This window comes from Dendrobium catenatum, unplaced genomic scaffold, assembly GCF_001605985.2.
Source record: "Dendrobium catenatum unplaced genomic scaffold, ASM160598v2 fragScaff_scaffold_646, whole genome shotgun sequence".
In the NCBI taxonomy this organism is placed as follows: domain Eukaryota; kingdom Viridiplantae; phylum Streptophyta; class Magnoliopsida; order Asparagales; family Orchidaceae; genus Dendrobium; species Dendrobium catenatum.
The window spans coordinates 541,062-560,508 of NW_021319108.1; positions in this window are offsets into that span (position 1 = coordinate 541,062).

The following is a 19,447-nucleotide window of genomic DNA, read 5'->3' on the forward strand; positions in this document are numbered from 1 at the left end:
GGAATCTGTTCTGACTTTTGATATGTTCTGAATTGATATGATTTGATCTGATCTGTACGATTCTGTTCTGTTCTGATTTGATCTGATTTGTATGATTCTGTTTTGATTCAATTTCTGGAATTATGATTTCTGTGATTTCTGTTCTGTTCTGATTCGATATACGATTCTGTTGATCTGATTTCTGTACGAATTTTTGTCTGATGTGTTTGATGTGGATTCTGAGAATTCTGATTGGAGGTTTGATGTCTTGCTGAGCTGTTGTAGCTCATCCTTATTTTCTGTGTAATTTTTAGGTTCTGGGAAAGGGAAGGAAGTCTTGGAGTAGGAGTTCAGAGTCTGATCTGTTATAGGTATTTTGTACTTTTGATCTTTTGTACAGTCATTGCTTTTCTGTTTTGTCTGAAAGCCACGAGCTGTATTTGTATATGATTCTTTTGAGGAAGAAAAAGATAGATGATCGGTTCCGCTGTATTTTGATGTTTATAGTAGCTCTGTGTGTCTGTTTCTGTGTGTAAATGTTTGGAAGAAAGTTCTGAAACAAATTTCAAAGCCAGATCCTGGAATCAGTTCAGTCAGTTTGAGTTTGGGCACGACCCGATGCGAGCGGGATTCGTCCTGGTCGGGTTGGGTCGTGACACATAAACTCCACAATTTTTAGTTTTTATTCCTTCACTCCATGACTTGGAATGAAATCTGAACCCATTAACTTTATATGTTGGCCAAGTGTTTGCTTTTCTCATTGGGTCTCATGCTAGTGCTTGTAGGCCTTTATCAAAAACTTTATTACATGTGTAATGTACCTAAGAAAATTTTAAAATTCTAGGGCTTTTAATAATCAATAAGACGCAAATCAATTAAATAATATAGATTTTACTCACGTAAGTTCTAAACCCAGCTGAAAATTTATTTGCAAAAAGTTACTCAACAGCTGTAGTATCTGTTGGAGACAAACCACTTACAAATACCAGATGACAAATAATCTAATTAGCAATTAAGTATTAAAATTTAACATGATTCTTTTCGCACATTATGAAAAAACTTACTCTAAGATATGTTGAATTCCTAACTATTCAGTAACACATATAAAGTCAAAGTTTTGATTTCTAAATCGTTGAGAAATATTTTACACATTTTCCTCTAGGGGTAAGATCTATAGGCTTTCTAGGTTAAAACCCTAAAAAAATGTCAAAATTTTTTGTACTAGCATACATATTCACATTTGTTTTTGTGTGAATTCATGCATAAATAGTATCAAATTCCGCCTAGGTCCATGATCTTTTATGAAGCAACATAACAAATCTCTCAAGCACTTACTTTAATCTTTACAAGTGGCATACTCTTTTTTATATGATCAAAACTAATCACCTTAATATATGTTTTAAGTCAAACAAAAAAAATTCTACTTAAAACATCAATAGGCATATTCTCAGCTAAAAAAACAAAATTTTAAAGCTTGATAATAGAAATACAATACAAACTTTTTAGATAAAAGACAATTGTCTGCAACATAACAACATAAAACTTTGAATATAGTTTGTTTTGTTTATTTAATTTCTCACTAAAAAATATAATGACTAATGAGATGTATTTCCTTGATTAAATAGACCTGTAATGTCAACACCAGAATACCATATACATAAAAGGAAACATTAAAATGCAATCATCTAATACAATTGGGTGAAATGAAAAGCAATCATTTTGTAAGATTAAATAATTTTTTAATGCAATCGGGATTTCTCTAATAATTTTTGAAGCAGTTGAAATTTAAAAAAAAAAAAAATTAAGGAGATTGAGATCACCTTCGGCTAAGGAGATTGAGATGATGGCCGACATGCAAAAATTGGCTAGGGCGGAAGGTCACCTATGCGTCGCCAAGGCTAGGGCAGAATTCGGTGAGGGAGGAAGGTCGTGGGCGTTCTCTGACAGAACCAAATGTGGCAGGCAACCGAGCCTAGGGAGAAATTCAATGGGGGGAATTTACTGAGCCGTTCTCCAAACGAACCAAACGAGCAAGCACAAAGAGGAAGAAGGGGGGGGGGGGGGGGGGGGGGGGGGGGACCTGGGGTGCTGCTGGGTTTCAATTTTAGCACACTTACCGGCAGCATTTTTGGTGGTTTCAACTGTTGAAAATAAGTCACTTAAAAACGTCGACAAAATCACCAGTAAGTGCGTCATGAAATAGTATACCAGTGGTTTGTCCGACGGTTATTTGACCGCCAAAAAATATTGGTTGTTTTTTGTTTTTTATCGGCTGTCAGACCGTTGGTAAATAGTGGCGGTTAGACCCCTGATTTCGCCGCTGTTAATTTCGGTGGTCAATTGACCGCCGAAAGTACTGCCGATATTCAGTGAGTTTCCTGTAATGTCTAGTGGGTGGTTAGAAGCTCATCTCAATTTAGTCGGTGAATCTAATTTATTTGCACTCACTACTTTGTGTGGAACAATAGAAGACATATAAGAAGATTAATCAAGGGAAATGAATTTTTTGGGAGAGTGTCTACATACTACAAAGTGATTAAACATAAAAACATTCCACCAATAATGAAGCGGAGGAGAAGAGGAAAAATAAAGGAAAAAAAAAAGTTTAAAGGGAAAGGGGAGCATTTGCTCATCAAACTTTATTATTGCGACTATTAAGAAATAATTATGGTATAGAAGTGCTTCATTGCACATAAATAAAGATAGATATAAATGAGTTAAAGTCAAAGATGCTTCACCTTGGGTCTGTTTTGGATGACAACAGCTTGCTATGAAGTTGGTCATGAAATTATCGTGGAAAAAGTAACCTAACTTTAAAAAGCTATGAAAAAAAAAAGTATCCAAATGAATTTATAATTGCTGCCTAAAAAACAAACATTTAATGGTATTAAAAATTTGTTAAAACTTATGATAAATTCGGATTAGCATGAATAAATTTATAATTGCTTCCATCATTAAGCTTGTTTGCAAACTTAAAAATATATTTTCAAAAAAAAGAAAAAAAGAAAAGAAAAGTAAAGAAAAGAAAAGAAAAGAAATATGATATATTAAATAAGAATTTTAAAATATAAAGAATGATGTAGTGTTCCATACATCACAAGAGTAGAATATCATCAAGTGGTTGGTTAGTTATGTTTTGAATTAGTGATAAAAAAAAAAAAAAAAAAAGTGATTTAACAAAAGAAAAAAAGGTTAATCTTGCCATGTGGCTACTTAGTTTAATTTATTTGGAAAAAACAGTTTTATTGTTAATTTATATGAACTAAGTTAAGAAACAATTTTTTTTAACCATTATAACATTCAAATTAATGTATTTAATTTTTAAAATATTTTTAACATCCCAAAACACATGGTAGTTAATTTGTTTAAGAAAATTTAAAAATTTTCTAACACAAATTCTTTAAAACAAATTAACTTACATGCAATAACCAAAACATTAAAATATTTCTTAAAAAAGAAGATATTTTCAAACTTAAAAAAAAAAAAAAAATTTTGCTGCTGTAAACTTTTTTTTTTAAAAAATTAAAAAATAATCTCATTAAAAAGAAAACCTTTAATATAAAAATAATAAAATAAAAATTTTTTACATTGTTGCCACAGTGACTGCAAACATGCAATGTTTGCCGTCCATGTGACGATCTAAAAAAAAAATTTAAAATATTAAATTTTAACTTATATAAAATTATAAGTATGTTTTAAAATTTAAGTTGAACATTCTAGAAACAATAAATGGTTGTTAAACATATATACCCGTTTCTCACTATCTGTAAGAGTAAAGTCATTATTAACCTAAGCATCTCATCTCATCTGCAACAATTAACTTAATTTTATGCACTCTCTTTAATGGACCAACTCATGGCCAAAATGCTATATATGAAAAAAAATTATGTAATTAATATATTTTTAGTAAAATTCAAATATTAAGAGAAGATAGTTTGGTTGTTGTGAAATATATAATAAAATAATAAAAATTAAGTATTTATATATAATTAGTAGAATTAATATCTTATAAAATACATGATTTAATTCTATATAGGGTCATCTCTGATACGCGGAGAACAAATTTTGTCCTTGATTGATATTTATGATGGGAAGAAATTTGAAATTTAGGTCTTTAAATAATCAAGTATGGTGTTATTGTATATTATCTTATAATTTATAGACGAATTTCATACATAATGCATATAAATTTTAACAATTAATGTCTAAATCTTTCAATTCATTGATGATTCATTTACTTTAAAAATCTATTTATTCATTTTAAAACACTATTTTTAATTTTTTTTCAAGACATCATCACCTTCCTTTGCTTTTGTTCCTTTCTTTCAATGGATACATGAGCGGATCTACTATATGCTCAGGGTGGGCAAATGCCCACCCTAAAGAAATATTAAATATTTAGAGGGGGTATTTTGAAATATTTTGAATATTTTGCCCCTCACCCATCTCAAAAATCTTTTTGCCTTAATTTTATCAATCTTATGCGTCTTTGTCCATCCCCCACTTTTTTGCCTACTCTGAAAAAAGTAGCTGGATACGCCCCTGAACTGATGAACTTTTATTTGGTCCGGTGCAAGGATGTAGAGGAAGGTTCGGTTTTAGGCAAAAAAATGCCTGTACCGAGGTGTACCGAGTTTTTTTTTTCTCGGTACAGGCGTTTTTTTGCCTAAAACCGAACCTTCCTCTGCGTACGTTCACTGGACAGAATAAAAGTTCCTGAACTGATAGGTACTTTAAAAGCTTTCATGTATTATATATTGATGAAAAATTTTTTTTTTTTGGTTAAGATTTCTAAATAAAATTATCATACTCTTAAGCACAAACTATCATCAACTAAGGGTTTGTTTAGGACTACTGCATGTGTTTTTTAAAGTTGTTTAGAAAGTTGTTTTTAGAAAAAGAGCTTTCCTATTTATTTTGATTACAAAAAGCAGCTTTCCATCGTTAAAATTTTTTGGAAAAGAAGTAAGAAAGCAACAAAAAAATGATAGCTAAATAAAAATTTGATTGTTGATTGAAAAGTAAAGCAATAAAAGAAACTGTTCCTAACAAATCCTTCGGCTTCGTTTGGGACGGCTTTCTTGCTGCTTCTTAAAGTGACTTTTTAGTACAAATATTTTAATTTTTGTACTAAAAAGTTATTTTAAGAAGCAAGAAGAAAGCCGTCCCAAACGAAGCCTTAGTCTTTGTGCTCATCAAATTATAAATAAAAATGCATGAAAAAATTTATGACTGTGACATACACTTAGTTAAAAGAATATAATTTTTTTTGGATATACTTTAATATGATTGTGACATAAATTTAAATTAATTAGTTATAGATTATAGTTCTTTTAATCCTAATCCAATAAATAAGACATAATCTATAAACCTAATCCACGTTTTGTTTTCATGATGCTCTTACAGTGGGTGGTTAGAAACTCTCTCAATTTAAAATGTTGGTGAAGCTAATTTAAAGGGAAACATAAAATCATTCCATCAATAATGAAGCGGATGAAAAGAGGATGAATAAGAAAGGAAAGAAAAAAAATTTGAAGGGAAAGGTCAGCATTGGCTCATTATTGCAACTGTTAAGAAAGAATAATAGTAAAGAAGTGATTTAGTCCACATAAATAAAGATAGATATAAATGAATTAAAGTCAAAGATGCTTAGGCTTAGGGGTTTGTTTTGGATAGCTATAACTTATTACAAACTTGGTCGTGAAATTGCTGTGGGAAACGTAGCTTAATTATTCTTATTGCAAAAAAATGACTTTTACCCACATAAATTTTTAAAATTGTTGTCTAAAAAACAAATCAACAAAAATCTATCTCAAACAGATCCTTAGGCTTCATTTCGGGCGACTTTCTTGCTGTTTTTTAAAACAGTTTTTTTTAGTACAAAAATTAAAAATTTGTACTAAAAAGCTGCAAAACTGCTTCAAGAAACAGTAAGAAATTCGTCCAAATGAAACCTTAATTTATCAGCTAATATTATTCATATATTTGAGAAAGTTAACTTTGATTCCTCTCCATTATTCCCAGACATAAGCATTCTTATAATGAATGCTAAAAAAAGATAGAAAATTCTCCAAAAGGATAGATTTATTCCATTCATCATCAGCAAAAGGTAGTTGACTTTGAGACTAATATAATAAACATTAGAAAGCACATAAAGTTTGAAGGGATCAATCAGCCTATCTTTTTTTTGGGACATTTAGGCCATTTAAGGCAAACTCACACACATAACATATACATATGGACTCGAACCTTGGGCCTCTTAGTTGGAAGCCTAAGCTCTCAACCAATAGGCCAAGGGGAGTTGTGTAATCAGCCTATCATGCTAAGAAAGAAAAACTCCTTGCCCACATTCCATTATATATTTAATAACAAAGTCAAAATTATAATTTTTTTAAATCTAAATGCCAATAATAAAAGTATGAAATAATGAATTAAATTATTAGAAAGAATGAATAAATAAATAAAAATAAAGAGAGTAAGAAGATGCCAATAGAGGAATCTTTAGGCATGACATGGTTTTTGATCGGGTTGGGTTTAAAATTATTAGATTTTTTTGAGATTAGTGTTATATAATAAAAGTTTTTATGGAATTAATCTCGAAGAAAACCAAAAAAATTAAGGTAAATACAAATAAAAAAATTATATTTATTTATTCTAAGTAAAATTATGTTTATGAAATTTTGATTTTTTTTTGTTTAAATTATAAAACTACTTTTTTTTTTAAATAATATTTTCATTGCAAGTATAATGATGAATGAACCTTAAAAAATAGCAAAGTAAAGATAAAAAACAATCAATAAATTTTAATAATCTTTAATTAAATTCAAATAAAATTTCAAAATTTAATAGCCTTCAACTCTCCTCTAATAAACATCTTAAAAAAAATTTATAATCTTTAGAGAAATTAAATTTAAGAGAAATGATAGTAAGAAGATGCTTTAACTTACCTAACGTGAGCACATAGATCCAACACCATTTTATAGTTTAAATTACTATAATTTGATTTTACTTGTGACAACAATTTTGTTGTTTTGTTTTTCAAATATCAATAAGAATTTGGTTTAGCTATTGCTTTTTTGTTGCTTATCCATTGCTTTTTAAAAATTTTACGGTGGAAAGCTGCATTTTGCAACAAAAGTAGCTAACTTATTTTTTTCATATCAACTTCATAATTAGCTTTATAAAACATTGCAACAATCCCAGACAGACCCTTATTATAGTTGAAATTTAAATTTATTAGTTTGCAAATTTTTGTTGGACAATATTGCTTTTCTATCCAACAGATGACAACTTAATATTTAGCTTGAAGGTGATTCAATAATACTTATTTCAATTATAATATTGAATTTACTAATTTATTTTTCTTAATAAAGAAAAGTCCCATTTAGACACAAATTTGATATTCTTTACTAACACAATTCAAAATGATGGGAAAGGAAAATTTCATTTTATTCAAATATTACAATGTCAATTAAAGATCAACACAGACTGATATGGTTGATAATAGTAAATTTGAGAAGGTTGATGACATTGAATCTTTGTTGCACTACAGAAAAATGTCTATTTTTGTAGTTAACAGGTCGCCGAAAATAGTGGCCAAAATACCAAATGATTTAGCAATGGAAATTGGTGTGATGGGAAATATGATGTAATTTTTTCCAGAATTTTACTGGCATAATTTGTGCCAAAAAATATCATTGGCTCTATGCAAACAGTCCACTGGTGAGTTTGCGCAGCCATTGTAACATCTCAAACTCTTAACTATCAATATATTGTCCGCTTTGATCTAAGGGTCTTACGATTTTGTCCTATTGGTGTAACTTCCCAAGAGGTCACCCATCCTTGAATTTTTTCGGGATGAGCATGCATAATTGTGAAGTTTCTTAATGAATTACAACCATTATATCAAAAGACGCCTCGATATTTAGAAGTTTAGATTTTTTTACTTAATGAGTTTCATAATCTCCCTCACTTAAGTAACTAACGTGCTCGTTAGCATCTTTATTCCATAATCATTCAGCAGACAAATAAGATTCTAGCTAGAGGTAACTCTATTAAGTTCAAGTGGTAACTCCCCCCATGTAGTACTTTGTCTCATATATGGTTCAAGGGATGACTCCCATGGCGTAGCACTTTATTTTTATGACACTTAATTGCTTTCTTCCATCTGGTGTATTGCACTGATACCATATGTAGCATCGCAAACTCTTAACTATCGAGATATTGTTTTCTTTATTCTAAGGGTCTTACGATTTTGTCATAATGGTGTAACTTCTCAGGAGGTCACCCATCACAGGATTTCTCCATAATCAACACGCTTAACTTCAAAGTTTCTTAATAAAATTCAAACAATTATACCAAAATACACCTCGATGGTTAAGAGTTTAGCTTTTTTTATTTAAGGGGTTTCTTAGTCCTACCCACAAGCACTAGGGGGACTAACAGTGGGTGGATGATATGTATTTCTTAGAATATAATCAAATACAAATGTGCATGGAGGAGTAATCCATAATTGGATGTATAGAGATGAAAATTAGGAGTAATCCACAAAATGAGAGTTTTTTTTTTTCTCTGGTATCCATCAAAATTAGCATAAGATACAAATGAGTCTACTAGTCAGATAACTAGCTAGTAGCTAGCTAGAAGAATTATTAGGCAAAAGAGTATGGTAAGCTACTGCTAGTGTTCCACACAAGCAGTATGTCACTGAAGAACATTAGACTAAATTTTTAATTATTTTAGATAAGAAGTTTAAGCACAAGAAATTTGTTCAGCTTCTATGACATACCTCCAGTGGAAAAATTAAAGGATGTTAAACGGATAGACTATCATAAATCATATGTATAGATTTGGAATAAAAGACTTATGCACATTGTAGATCTATTGAATATTCATAATAGTAAAAATCAGTAATTGCTAGATAAAAATTGTGGTACACTTTATTTTAGATGCCTCAAGTCGAGCTATATCCACCAAAGTTAGTGTCAAAGAAGTAAATTGTTGACTATATAGGTGATGATGTGCGTCAATGCTATTGGCGACAGTGTGCGATTAAGTTAGCTGGATTCGATGTAGCCAGCAGATGACTACATCGAGTGATGATAATTAGAGGACTTTAGTTAAATGACGTTGGTCGAAGAATCGTTACCAGGCAACAAGGGATGAATGATTGTAGTAAAGGGATGGTGGATAGAGTTGTGCGGTCTAATGACTGTGGTTGGGGATTTATATTTGAACAATGATGGTTGGAGGATCATAATTTGATGATAGTTATCAAAGGATCGTTGTCGGGTGAAATGGGCTTGAGAAATGCGTTGGTCACTATAGGAAATTCAGCTATTACAGGCGGTCCTATAGCCACCGGTAATACCTACGGTTTGGCAGGCAGTTAGACCGTCGGTATTAACCGACTGATTTTCATAAATTGCTGCCAAAATTAGTGGCAGTTTAATATAACTGAGGGCTATGTCACCAGTTTAATTTAATTCCATCGCCTTCACCGGCGTGTTAAGTGAAATTTTTCCGGTGGCCGGAACCATCAGAAAATGCCCTAAAATTAGCCATCCCGAGCCTTCCGCTTCATTTCCTCGCATTTTCTTTCACTCGCACACTCGCCCCCACTCCAGCATCAGAGCGCCTCTCGCGATCGATCGCGTCTCCTGTACAGGATTCCAGCCACCGACAACCTCCCTCCGATTGAACATCTCGCCCCCACTCTAGCATCAGAGCACGACCGTAATCCACCCACGCTGTCCGAACAATATATAGGTTTGCATTTTTTATTTAAAAAAAATGCTATTTTGTGGTTTGAACAAGTTTTTTTCCTATTTCTATTGGATTAAATCAAGGATTAGCATAAAGTCCATTTCTTTTTGCTTTACGCATGAATGTTCTAACTAGACATTTGCAAGAGGATGTACCTTGTGTTTGATTTTTGCTCATGATATTCTTCTAGTGGATTTTGGCCAATCAAGTCATTTAATAAGAGTACACATTTTAGATATATTGTGATTATTTTTCATAGTCATCGTGAAATAGATTGGCATATTATTAGAACACATTTAATAAAAGTACACATTTTAGATATCTTATTAGCATTAAGTCCATTTCTTTTTGCTTTACTCATGAATGTTCTCAATGGACATTTGCAAGAGGATGTACCTTGGTGTTTGATTTTTGCTCATGATATTCTTCTTGTTGATTTTTGCCAATCAAGTCATTTAATAAGAGTACACATGTTAGATATCTTGTGGTTTATACTGTCGGTTTTTGAATTGCCGGAAAGCTGCCAGTTTTTTACAAGACCGCCAAAAATCTACATGAACCGCCGGAAAAAATCGTCAGTAATGCCTGAATTTCCTATAGTTGGTGGTTGGGTGACAGTAGTCGGTCGGCCGGCAGAGATGGTGGTGGTGGCCAACAGTGGCCAGCGGCGACAGTGAACATTGGCTCATCAAACTTCCTTATTGGGTCTATCAACAAAGAATAATGTTAAAGAAGTGATTTATTTAACATAAATTTTGTTAGGTTTTTTTTGAACATATGAGCCATTAAAAGCAAACTTAAACATATGTAAGCCTCAAATCTAAGACATCTTCCTCGTAGCTAAAGCCTCCAACCAACCGATCAAAATGAGCTACATATATATATATAATTTTATTTAAAAAAGTCAAAGTAAGATGGTTAGGCTTAGGATTTGTTTTGAATGGTTACAACTTGTTATAAAGTTTTATGAAGAAAATAGCTTAACTATTATGTTTGCAAAGTTGTGAAAAATAACAAAAAATCAATGCCCAAATAGAATAATAATTGTCACCTAAAAAATAAATCAATAAAAAATTGTGGCAAACAGACCCTTAATTTTGTCCAGTTAATAATATTCAGTTATTTAAGAAAGTTGTATATATATATATATATATATATATATATATTCCTTTCATCACTATCAACCAAAAAAATGTCATGAATTTTATTATCAGCATCTCACAAATGGAGTTTACATGCTTAGCATTTGACATTAGGATTATTGGGAAGAGTTAAGCCATCGAGCAAAATTAAGTTAATTAAGAATCTGCACTTTTATGGATAATTGCTTGCCTGGTCTTACATTGAGCCATCTTGTATTATTCATGATACATCATCAAAATTTTATCTTGATCATGAACGAATCTCTAGGAAAAATCAATTTGTAAACTTTCAAAATTAAATTTGGGATCATCCAAACTTTGATTTCAAAAAACTTAATATCTAACTGAACGTCTCGAGAATATGAACCCAACGACACCAAATTCGGCTCAATCCGAGCCCAAATGAGTCCAAATCAAGGGTCTGAAGCACTGCTGGAAGGTTCGAACCATAGTTTGGATTACCAAAAGGTTTCCAAATGTGACATGCTTATATTCGTATCAAGCGGCATGACAAGACAAATCCAACGTGTCCAATATCACGAAATTTTGAGATCATTAAGACTTTCAAATGTCTAGCAAACAAACCACGATCAACGAATTTAACATCGGCCATCCATCCAAACCACTCCCCATTTACCCTTATCCTTTCTCCTACTTAGGCCATGCCACTATAGGAAATCTATAAATAGATCCATCCTTCCTCTTTGAAGGGGACCCAAGTAAGAGAGCAAGAGAGAGATCAGAGATCACTCTTCCCCTTATCTCCTCTTCGACCACCTCTCGGAGTTTTGTCAGGCTACCACCTGACACATTGTTGGTGGAATTTTGAAAACGGGTTTTGAAAAGCCTGGATTATCCTTGGGAATTTTGGAATTAAAGTTTAATTCTAATTCTAATATCGAATCGTCCCGTTAGAAAAAGTATATCACACCGTAGGATGAAAATAAAATTTCATAACGGTGTTAGAACTTAAAATTATGAAATTCATCTTGAATATTGTGACCGGATTCTAAAGAGAACTTCGTATGGCCCCGAGGGAACAAAGTGAAGTTCAATAAATATCCGGCTATGACATTCAAGAAGTATGACCATCGAGTCCACATCCAAAGCCTTATCAAAGAATGATGTATATCTCCAAAGGGAGATAACACCATTCAATGATAGTCCTTTGAATATAATAATGATGATCGTCTTTTGAATTTTCCCAAGGAAGTCCAATAAAATTTTGAAAAATCAGTTTTTAAAATCAGGTGCGTGTGTGGTTTCAAATCTCCTACAAGCGCAAGCCCTTGTAGTTAATTACATTATAGGGACATAGAATCCCCTACGAAAACTCTCGATTAAAATAGTGATGGAATTTTGTTAGATCTTCTAGGAATGATATCAAAAATGAATGAATTTTGGAAACTCAAAGTGAAATGGATCTTGAATAGTTATTAACAGAATCAAGGGAAGAGAGGTATGGGACACTTTGAGATTCTAGAATCATCCAGAAGCGTCCCAACTTAATCTAAATGTTGCGCTTTATATTTTAGAATTGAAATGAAGCTTTAATTAGAGTTAAGAATTTTATTAGAAATTTGATATTATATTTCTGAAATTTGGGGTCTTATGATCAAAATTTTTTCCCGGATCCTAAATATAATTTGGACACTGGACCACAGTCGTCCGAACCTAACTAATGCAGTGTATTGAATTTACTAATTTATTTTTCTTAATAAAGAGAAGTACCATTTAGACACAAATTTGGTATTCTTTACTAACACAATTCAAAATGATGAACCCTAATAATTAGAACTCTGGTGAGAGATCGTCTAATCCCTTGAAATGATGGTGATTTAGAAAACACTTGACATGCATTTTGACAATTGAAGTATAATGAAAGAAGAATTCTTGATTGCTAATGATGGGAAAGGAAAATTTCATTTTATTCAAATATTACAATGTCAATTAAAGACCAACACAGACTGATATGATTGATAATAGTAAATTTGAGAAGGTTGATGACATAGAATCTTTGTTGCATTACAGAAAAAATGTCTATTTTTGTAGTTAACAGGTCGCCGAAAATAGTGTCCAAAATACCAAATGATTTGTCAATGGAAATTGGTGTGATGGGAAATCTGACGTAATTTTTGTCGGAAATTTATTGGCAGAATTTCTGCAAAAAATATCACCGACTCTATGTAAACAATCCACTGATGAGTTTGCACAGTCATTGTAACATCTCAAACTCTTAACTATCAAGATATTGTTCGCTTTGGTCTAAGGGTCTTACGATTTTGTCCTATTGGTGTAACTTCCCAAGAGGTCACCCATCATTGATTTTTTTCGGGATGAGCATGCTTAATTGTGAAGTTTCTTAATGAATTACAATCATTATATCAAAAGACGCCTCGATATTTAGAAGTTTAGATTTTTTTACTTAATGAGTTTCATAATCTCCCTCACTTAAGTAACTAACGTGCTCGTTAGCATCTTTATTCCATAATCATTCAACATACAAATAAGAATATAGCTAGAGGTAACCCCATTAAGTTCAAGTGGTGACTCCCCCCATGTAGTACTTTGTCTCATATATGGTTCAAGGGGTGACTCCCATGGCGTAGCACTTTATTTTTATGCCACTTAATTGCTATCTTCCATCTGGTGTATTGCACTGATACCATTTGTAGCCTCGCAAACTCTTAATTATCGAGATATTGTTTGCTTTATTCTAAGGGTCTTACGATTTTGTCATAATGGTGTAACTTCTCAGGGGAGGTCACCCATCACAGGATTTCTCCAGAATCAACACGCTTAACTTCAAAGTTTCTTAATGAAATTCGAACAATTACACCAAAATACACCTCGATGGTTAAGAGTTTAACTTTTTTTATTTAAGGGGTTTCTTAGTCCTACCCACAAGCACTAGGAGGACTAACAGTGGGTGGATGATATGTATTTTTTAGAATATAATCAAATACAAATGTGCATGGAGGAGTAATCCATAATTGGATGATATAGAGATGAAACTTCAATATGCACTATTTATAATATAAGGTTTCATTTGGGACAGCTTTTTTATTTCTTTCTAAAATAATTTTTTAGTTTAAAAAATTTTGAACTAAAAAGTTACTTTAAAAAGTACAAAAAAAGCTGTCTCAAATGAAGATTGAGAGTTTCTTTTTCTCTAGTATCCATCAAAATTAGCATAAGATACAAATGTGTCTACTAGTCAGATAAATAGCTAGTAGCTAGCTAGAAGAATTATTAGGCAAAAGAGTATGGTAAGCTACTGCTAATGTTCCACACAAGCCGTATGTCACTGAAGAACATTAGACTAAAATTTTTAATTATTTTAGATAAGAAGTTTAAGCACAAGAAATTTGTTCAGCTTCTATGACATACCTCCAGTGGAAAAATTACAGGATGTTAAAAGGCTAGACTATCATAAATCATATATATAGATTTGGAACAAAAGACTTATGCACATTGTAGATCTATTGAATATTCAAAATAGTAAAAATCAGTAATTGCTAGATAAATATTGTGGTACACTTTATTTTAGATGCCTCAAGTAGAGCTACATCCATCAAAGTTAGTGTCAATGATGTAAATTGTTGATTATATAGGTGATGATGTGCGTCTATGCTATTGGCGACAGTGTGCGATTAAGTTAGCTGGATTCGATGTAGCCAGTAGATGACTACATCAAGTGATGATAATTAGAGGACTTTAGTTAAATGATGTTGGCCGAAGAATCGCTACCAGGAAACAAGGGATGAATGATTGTAGTAAAGGGATGGTGGATTAGTGACAATGGTCGGAGATTTATATTTGAACAATGATGGTTGGAGGATCATAATTTGATGATAGTTATCAAAGGATCGTTGTCCGGTGAAATGGGCTTGAGAAAAGCGTTGGTGGCTGGGTGACTGTAGTCGGCCGGCCCAAAGAGATGGTGGTGTTGGCGAACAGTGGCCAGCGGTGACGGTGAACATTGGCTCATCAGACTTCCTAATTGGGGCTATCAACAAAGAATAATGTTAAAGAAGTGATTTATTTCACATAAATATAGTTAGGTTTTTTTTTGAACATATGAGCCATTAAAAGCAAACTCACACATATGTAAGCTTCAAACCTAAGACATCTTACTCGTACCTAAAGCCTCCAACCAACATATCAAAGTGAGCTGCATAATATATATAGTTTTATTTTAAAAAGTCAAAGTAAGATTGTTAGGCTTAGGATTTGTTTTGAATGGTTACAACTTGTTATAAAATTAGTCATGAAATTGTTACGAGGAAAGTAGCTTAACTATTATGTTTGCAAAATAATAATTTTTTATGATAGAAAAATTTAAAAAGTTGTGAAAAAGAAAAAAAAATCAATACCCAAATATAATTATAATTGTCACCAAAAAAACAAATTAATAAAAAATTGTGGCAAACAGACCCTTAATTTTGCCAGTTAATAATATTCAGTTATTTAAGAAAGTTGTATATATATATATATGAATGTTACGAGGATCCATGTCCATTATTCCCGGACATAAGCATTCTTATAATGAAGGCTACATAAGCTTGAAGATAGGGACACAAACATATTCACAATGCCAAAACAATCTCCAAAACGACAGATTTATTCCATTCATCGTCAGCAAAAGGTAGTTGACCTTATGTCTAATATAATAAACATTAGAAAGCACATTAAGGATTTATTTAGGAGATTTTTTTTTCTATTTTATACAAAAAAGTTTTAATACAAATTTTTTTTAACTTAAAATTTTTTACTAAAAAATTACTTCATAAAACAATAAGAAAGATGTACCAAATAAAGCCAAAATCTCCTGGAATCAATTAACCAATCATGCCAAAAAAGTAAAACTCCTTGCCCACGATAAATTATTCTGTGCGGAAACCGGACGTCATCCGGAGGCCAATTAGAATGCACCATGTCACTTTTTTGCTCGATATCAATGCTAGGTGCTGGGTGACGTGGCGTAATCCAATTAGCCTCTGGACCATCTAATGTCTACCAAGAATGATTTTTCCTTGCCCAAACCACATATAGACTTTTTTTTGCCTAATTTTAATGACTGAAAGTCAAAATTATAAATAAAAATAAAAGTCCCAATTGAATTAAATTATTAGAAAGAATGAATAAATAAATAAAAATTGAGAGAATGTGAAGATGCCAATAAAAGAATCTCTAATTGTGAATACATTGTACAGACAAACTTCTAAAAAAAATAGGAACTCTGAAAATCTATTACTTAAAAGAGAGAAAAATTATATTAGAAATATCAGAACATAGTTTTTGATCGGATTGGATTTAAAATTAGAAGATTTTTTTTAGATTAGTGCTATACAATAAAAGTTTCTTTTTTGAATTAATCTCAAAGAAAATTAAAAAAAATTAAGGTAATTACAAATAAAAAATTATATTAATTTATTCTAAGTAAAATTATGTTTATTAAATTTTGATTTTTTGTTTAAATTAGAAAACAGTTTTTTTTAAAATAATATTTTCATTGCAGGCATAATATTGAATGAACTTTAAAAAATAGCAAAATAAAGATAAAAATAATCAATAAATTTTAATAATCCTTAATTAAATTCAAATAAAATTTCAAAATTTAACATCCTTCAGTTGTCCTCGAATAAAAGATATTGAATTTTTTTTATAATCTTTAGATAAATTAAATTTTAGAGAAATGATATTAAGAAGATGTTTTAACTAACCTAACATGAGCACATAGATCCAACACCATTTATAATTTTAGGATTCATTTGGGACAATTTTCTTACTGCTTACTAAATCAACTTTTTAATTCAAAATTTTTTTGAGCCATTAATTTTTTTTTACTAAAAAGCTGATTTATAAAACAGTAAGAACGTTGCCCCAACCAAAGCTTTAATTATTGCATTTAGATTTTATTTAGGATAATTTTTTCGTTGATTTGATTTTCTAACAACAATAAGAATATCGTTTAGCTATTGTTTTTATGTTGCTTTTTTACGTTTCTTTTTAAAAAAAATTGTGGCGAAAGGGGTTTTGTACAATAATAGTACTAGATAAATTATTTTCTCATAGTTTTGGATGGTTACAGCTTCTTATAAAGTAGGTCGTGAAATTGTTAGCAAAAATAGCTTAACTATTATGATTGTAAGAAAATAATTTTATACTACAAAAATTTTAAAAAGATTTGAAAAATAATACAAAATTAGCACCTAAATAAAATTATAATTATTGTCTAAAAAATAAATCAACAAAACACAGTGACAAATAGACCCTTAATTTTGTCAGCTAATAATATTCAGATATTTGAGAAAGTTAACGAGGATTCCTCTCCATTATTCCCGGACATGAGCAATGCTACGGAAGATCAAAGATAGGGATACAAACATATTCACAAGTCCAGAAAAATCTCCTAAGGGATAGATTTAATCAAATTTTTAATTCAAAATTTTTTTGAGCCATTAATGTTTTTATTAAAAACTGATTTATATAGCAAATTAATAAGAAAGTTGTCCCAACTGATGCTTTAATTATTGCATTTAGATTTTATTTAGGACAATTGTTTCGTTGATTTGTTTTTCTGTTGCTTTTTGACTTTTCTTATTAAAAAAATTGTTGCGAAAGGTGTTTTGTACAATAATATTACCTAAATTATTTTCTCATAGTTTTGGATGGTTACAGCTTCTTATAAAGTAGGTCGTGAAATTGTTAGCGAAAATAGCTTAACTATTATGATTGTAAGAAAATAATTTTATACTACAAAATTTTTAAAAAGATTTGAAAAATAATAAAAATTAGCATCTAAATAAAATTATGATTATTGTCTTAAAAAATAAATTAACAAAACACTGTGACAAATAGACACTTAATTTTGTCAGCTAATAATATTCAGATATTTGAGAAAGTTAACGAGGATTCCTCTCCATTATTCCCGGACATGAGCATTCTAATAATGAATGCTACGGAAGATCAAAGATAGGGATACAAACATATTCACAAGTCCAGAAAAATCTCCTAAGGGATAGATTTATATCATTCATCATCAGCAAAAGGTAGTTGACTTTAATACTAATATAATAAACATTAGAAAGCATATAAAGGCTTCAATTTGGACCCTTTTTTTTTCTAATTTATAAAATAAAATTTTAATGCAATTTTTTTTTTAATTTTAAAATTTTTATTAAAAAAATTACTTCATAAGGTAATAAGAAAGTTGTAACAAATAAATGAGAGGAGTTTATGGATTAGGCTCGCAAGCATACATGTAGGAGAGACGGTCCTTTGGTGGCTCCAACTTCTTAAGAAGCAGCTATGAGAGTTTGTGTAGTCAACAAATGACTGCCTCAGCAGAGTTAGAGCATGTCCGAAAATCACAAGCTGACATGCATATGTAGATACTTATGCAACAAAATCAGATAATGGAGGAGTTGTAGAGAATGATGGATCAATTTAGTGGAAAGCAACCAACATCAGAAGAGGAGGAGAATAAAGAAATAGATTTTGAATAAACGATATGTATTTGTAGATTGATGTTGAGTTTTTATTGCATAAGAAAATGATGTTTATTGTAGAACATTTGTTTTAATTTTAATTAAATGTGTTTTACTTTAGCATTAGTATTTATGTGTAATTTTGAAATATGAGGATACTATATTTATGTTTTGATTGTATATGATTATAAAACTGTTGTGTTGTACAATAATTAAGGTAAAATGCTATTTTTTTTATGTGCTAGCTACAAGTTTCCCGCTTGTTTGATATTCGAAACCTGCTCCACTCGTAAAAAAAACTATTAACCTTCTCCACTTGGCCATGGAGACAAAATAGTTTATAATTCTTTTATATATATTATAACTCAACTCGCGGCGGATTACGGCGGCAATTTCTGCCGCAAAATTGTGGCGAAATTTCTGTCACAAATTCATCGCTAAAAAATAAAAATTTTTTCTACGAAACTGTTATCAGACAACCATGAATGAATGACAGTAGTCAAGGGATGGTGGACAGATGTATGTAGTTCGTGAGAGTGGCCGAGGATTTATAGTTAAGAAATAATTATTGGAGGAGCATAATTTGGTGATTGTTATCAAAGAACCATAATCGGCTTAAGCAGGCTTGAATTAATTGTTGGTGGTTTAGTGATTGTAATAGGGTGACAGGCACTAGTGGTCAATGAATTAGATGGTGGTGGTGGCCAGTAGTGTTAGGCAGTGATGACAACCGTTGTAGGCTAGCGAATGTGGTGGTCGACAACAGGTGGTGGTGGTGATGGCCGGTGGGTAGTGGCGGTGGTTATCGAAGGCGGGTGGAGGCAGTCGATGATAGTGGCTAGTTGCAGTTGATGGCGGTCAAGTGAACTTGCTTGCGGAATAAAATGTTCTCACTCAAAACTGAATGAGTTTGATTTACCTAGAAAATGAACTAAAATATTTTGCACTACATTTACTTTCATTTACATTCCTTTTTTATTCAACCAAAAAAGAAATGTTGTGTAGAAGGGAAAAGAGTGTATTTAAAATTCTATGAAGTTTTTAGATGAGTGTAAAATAAATATCATT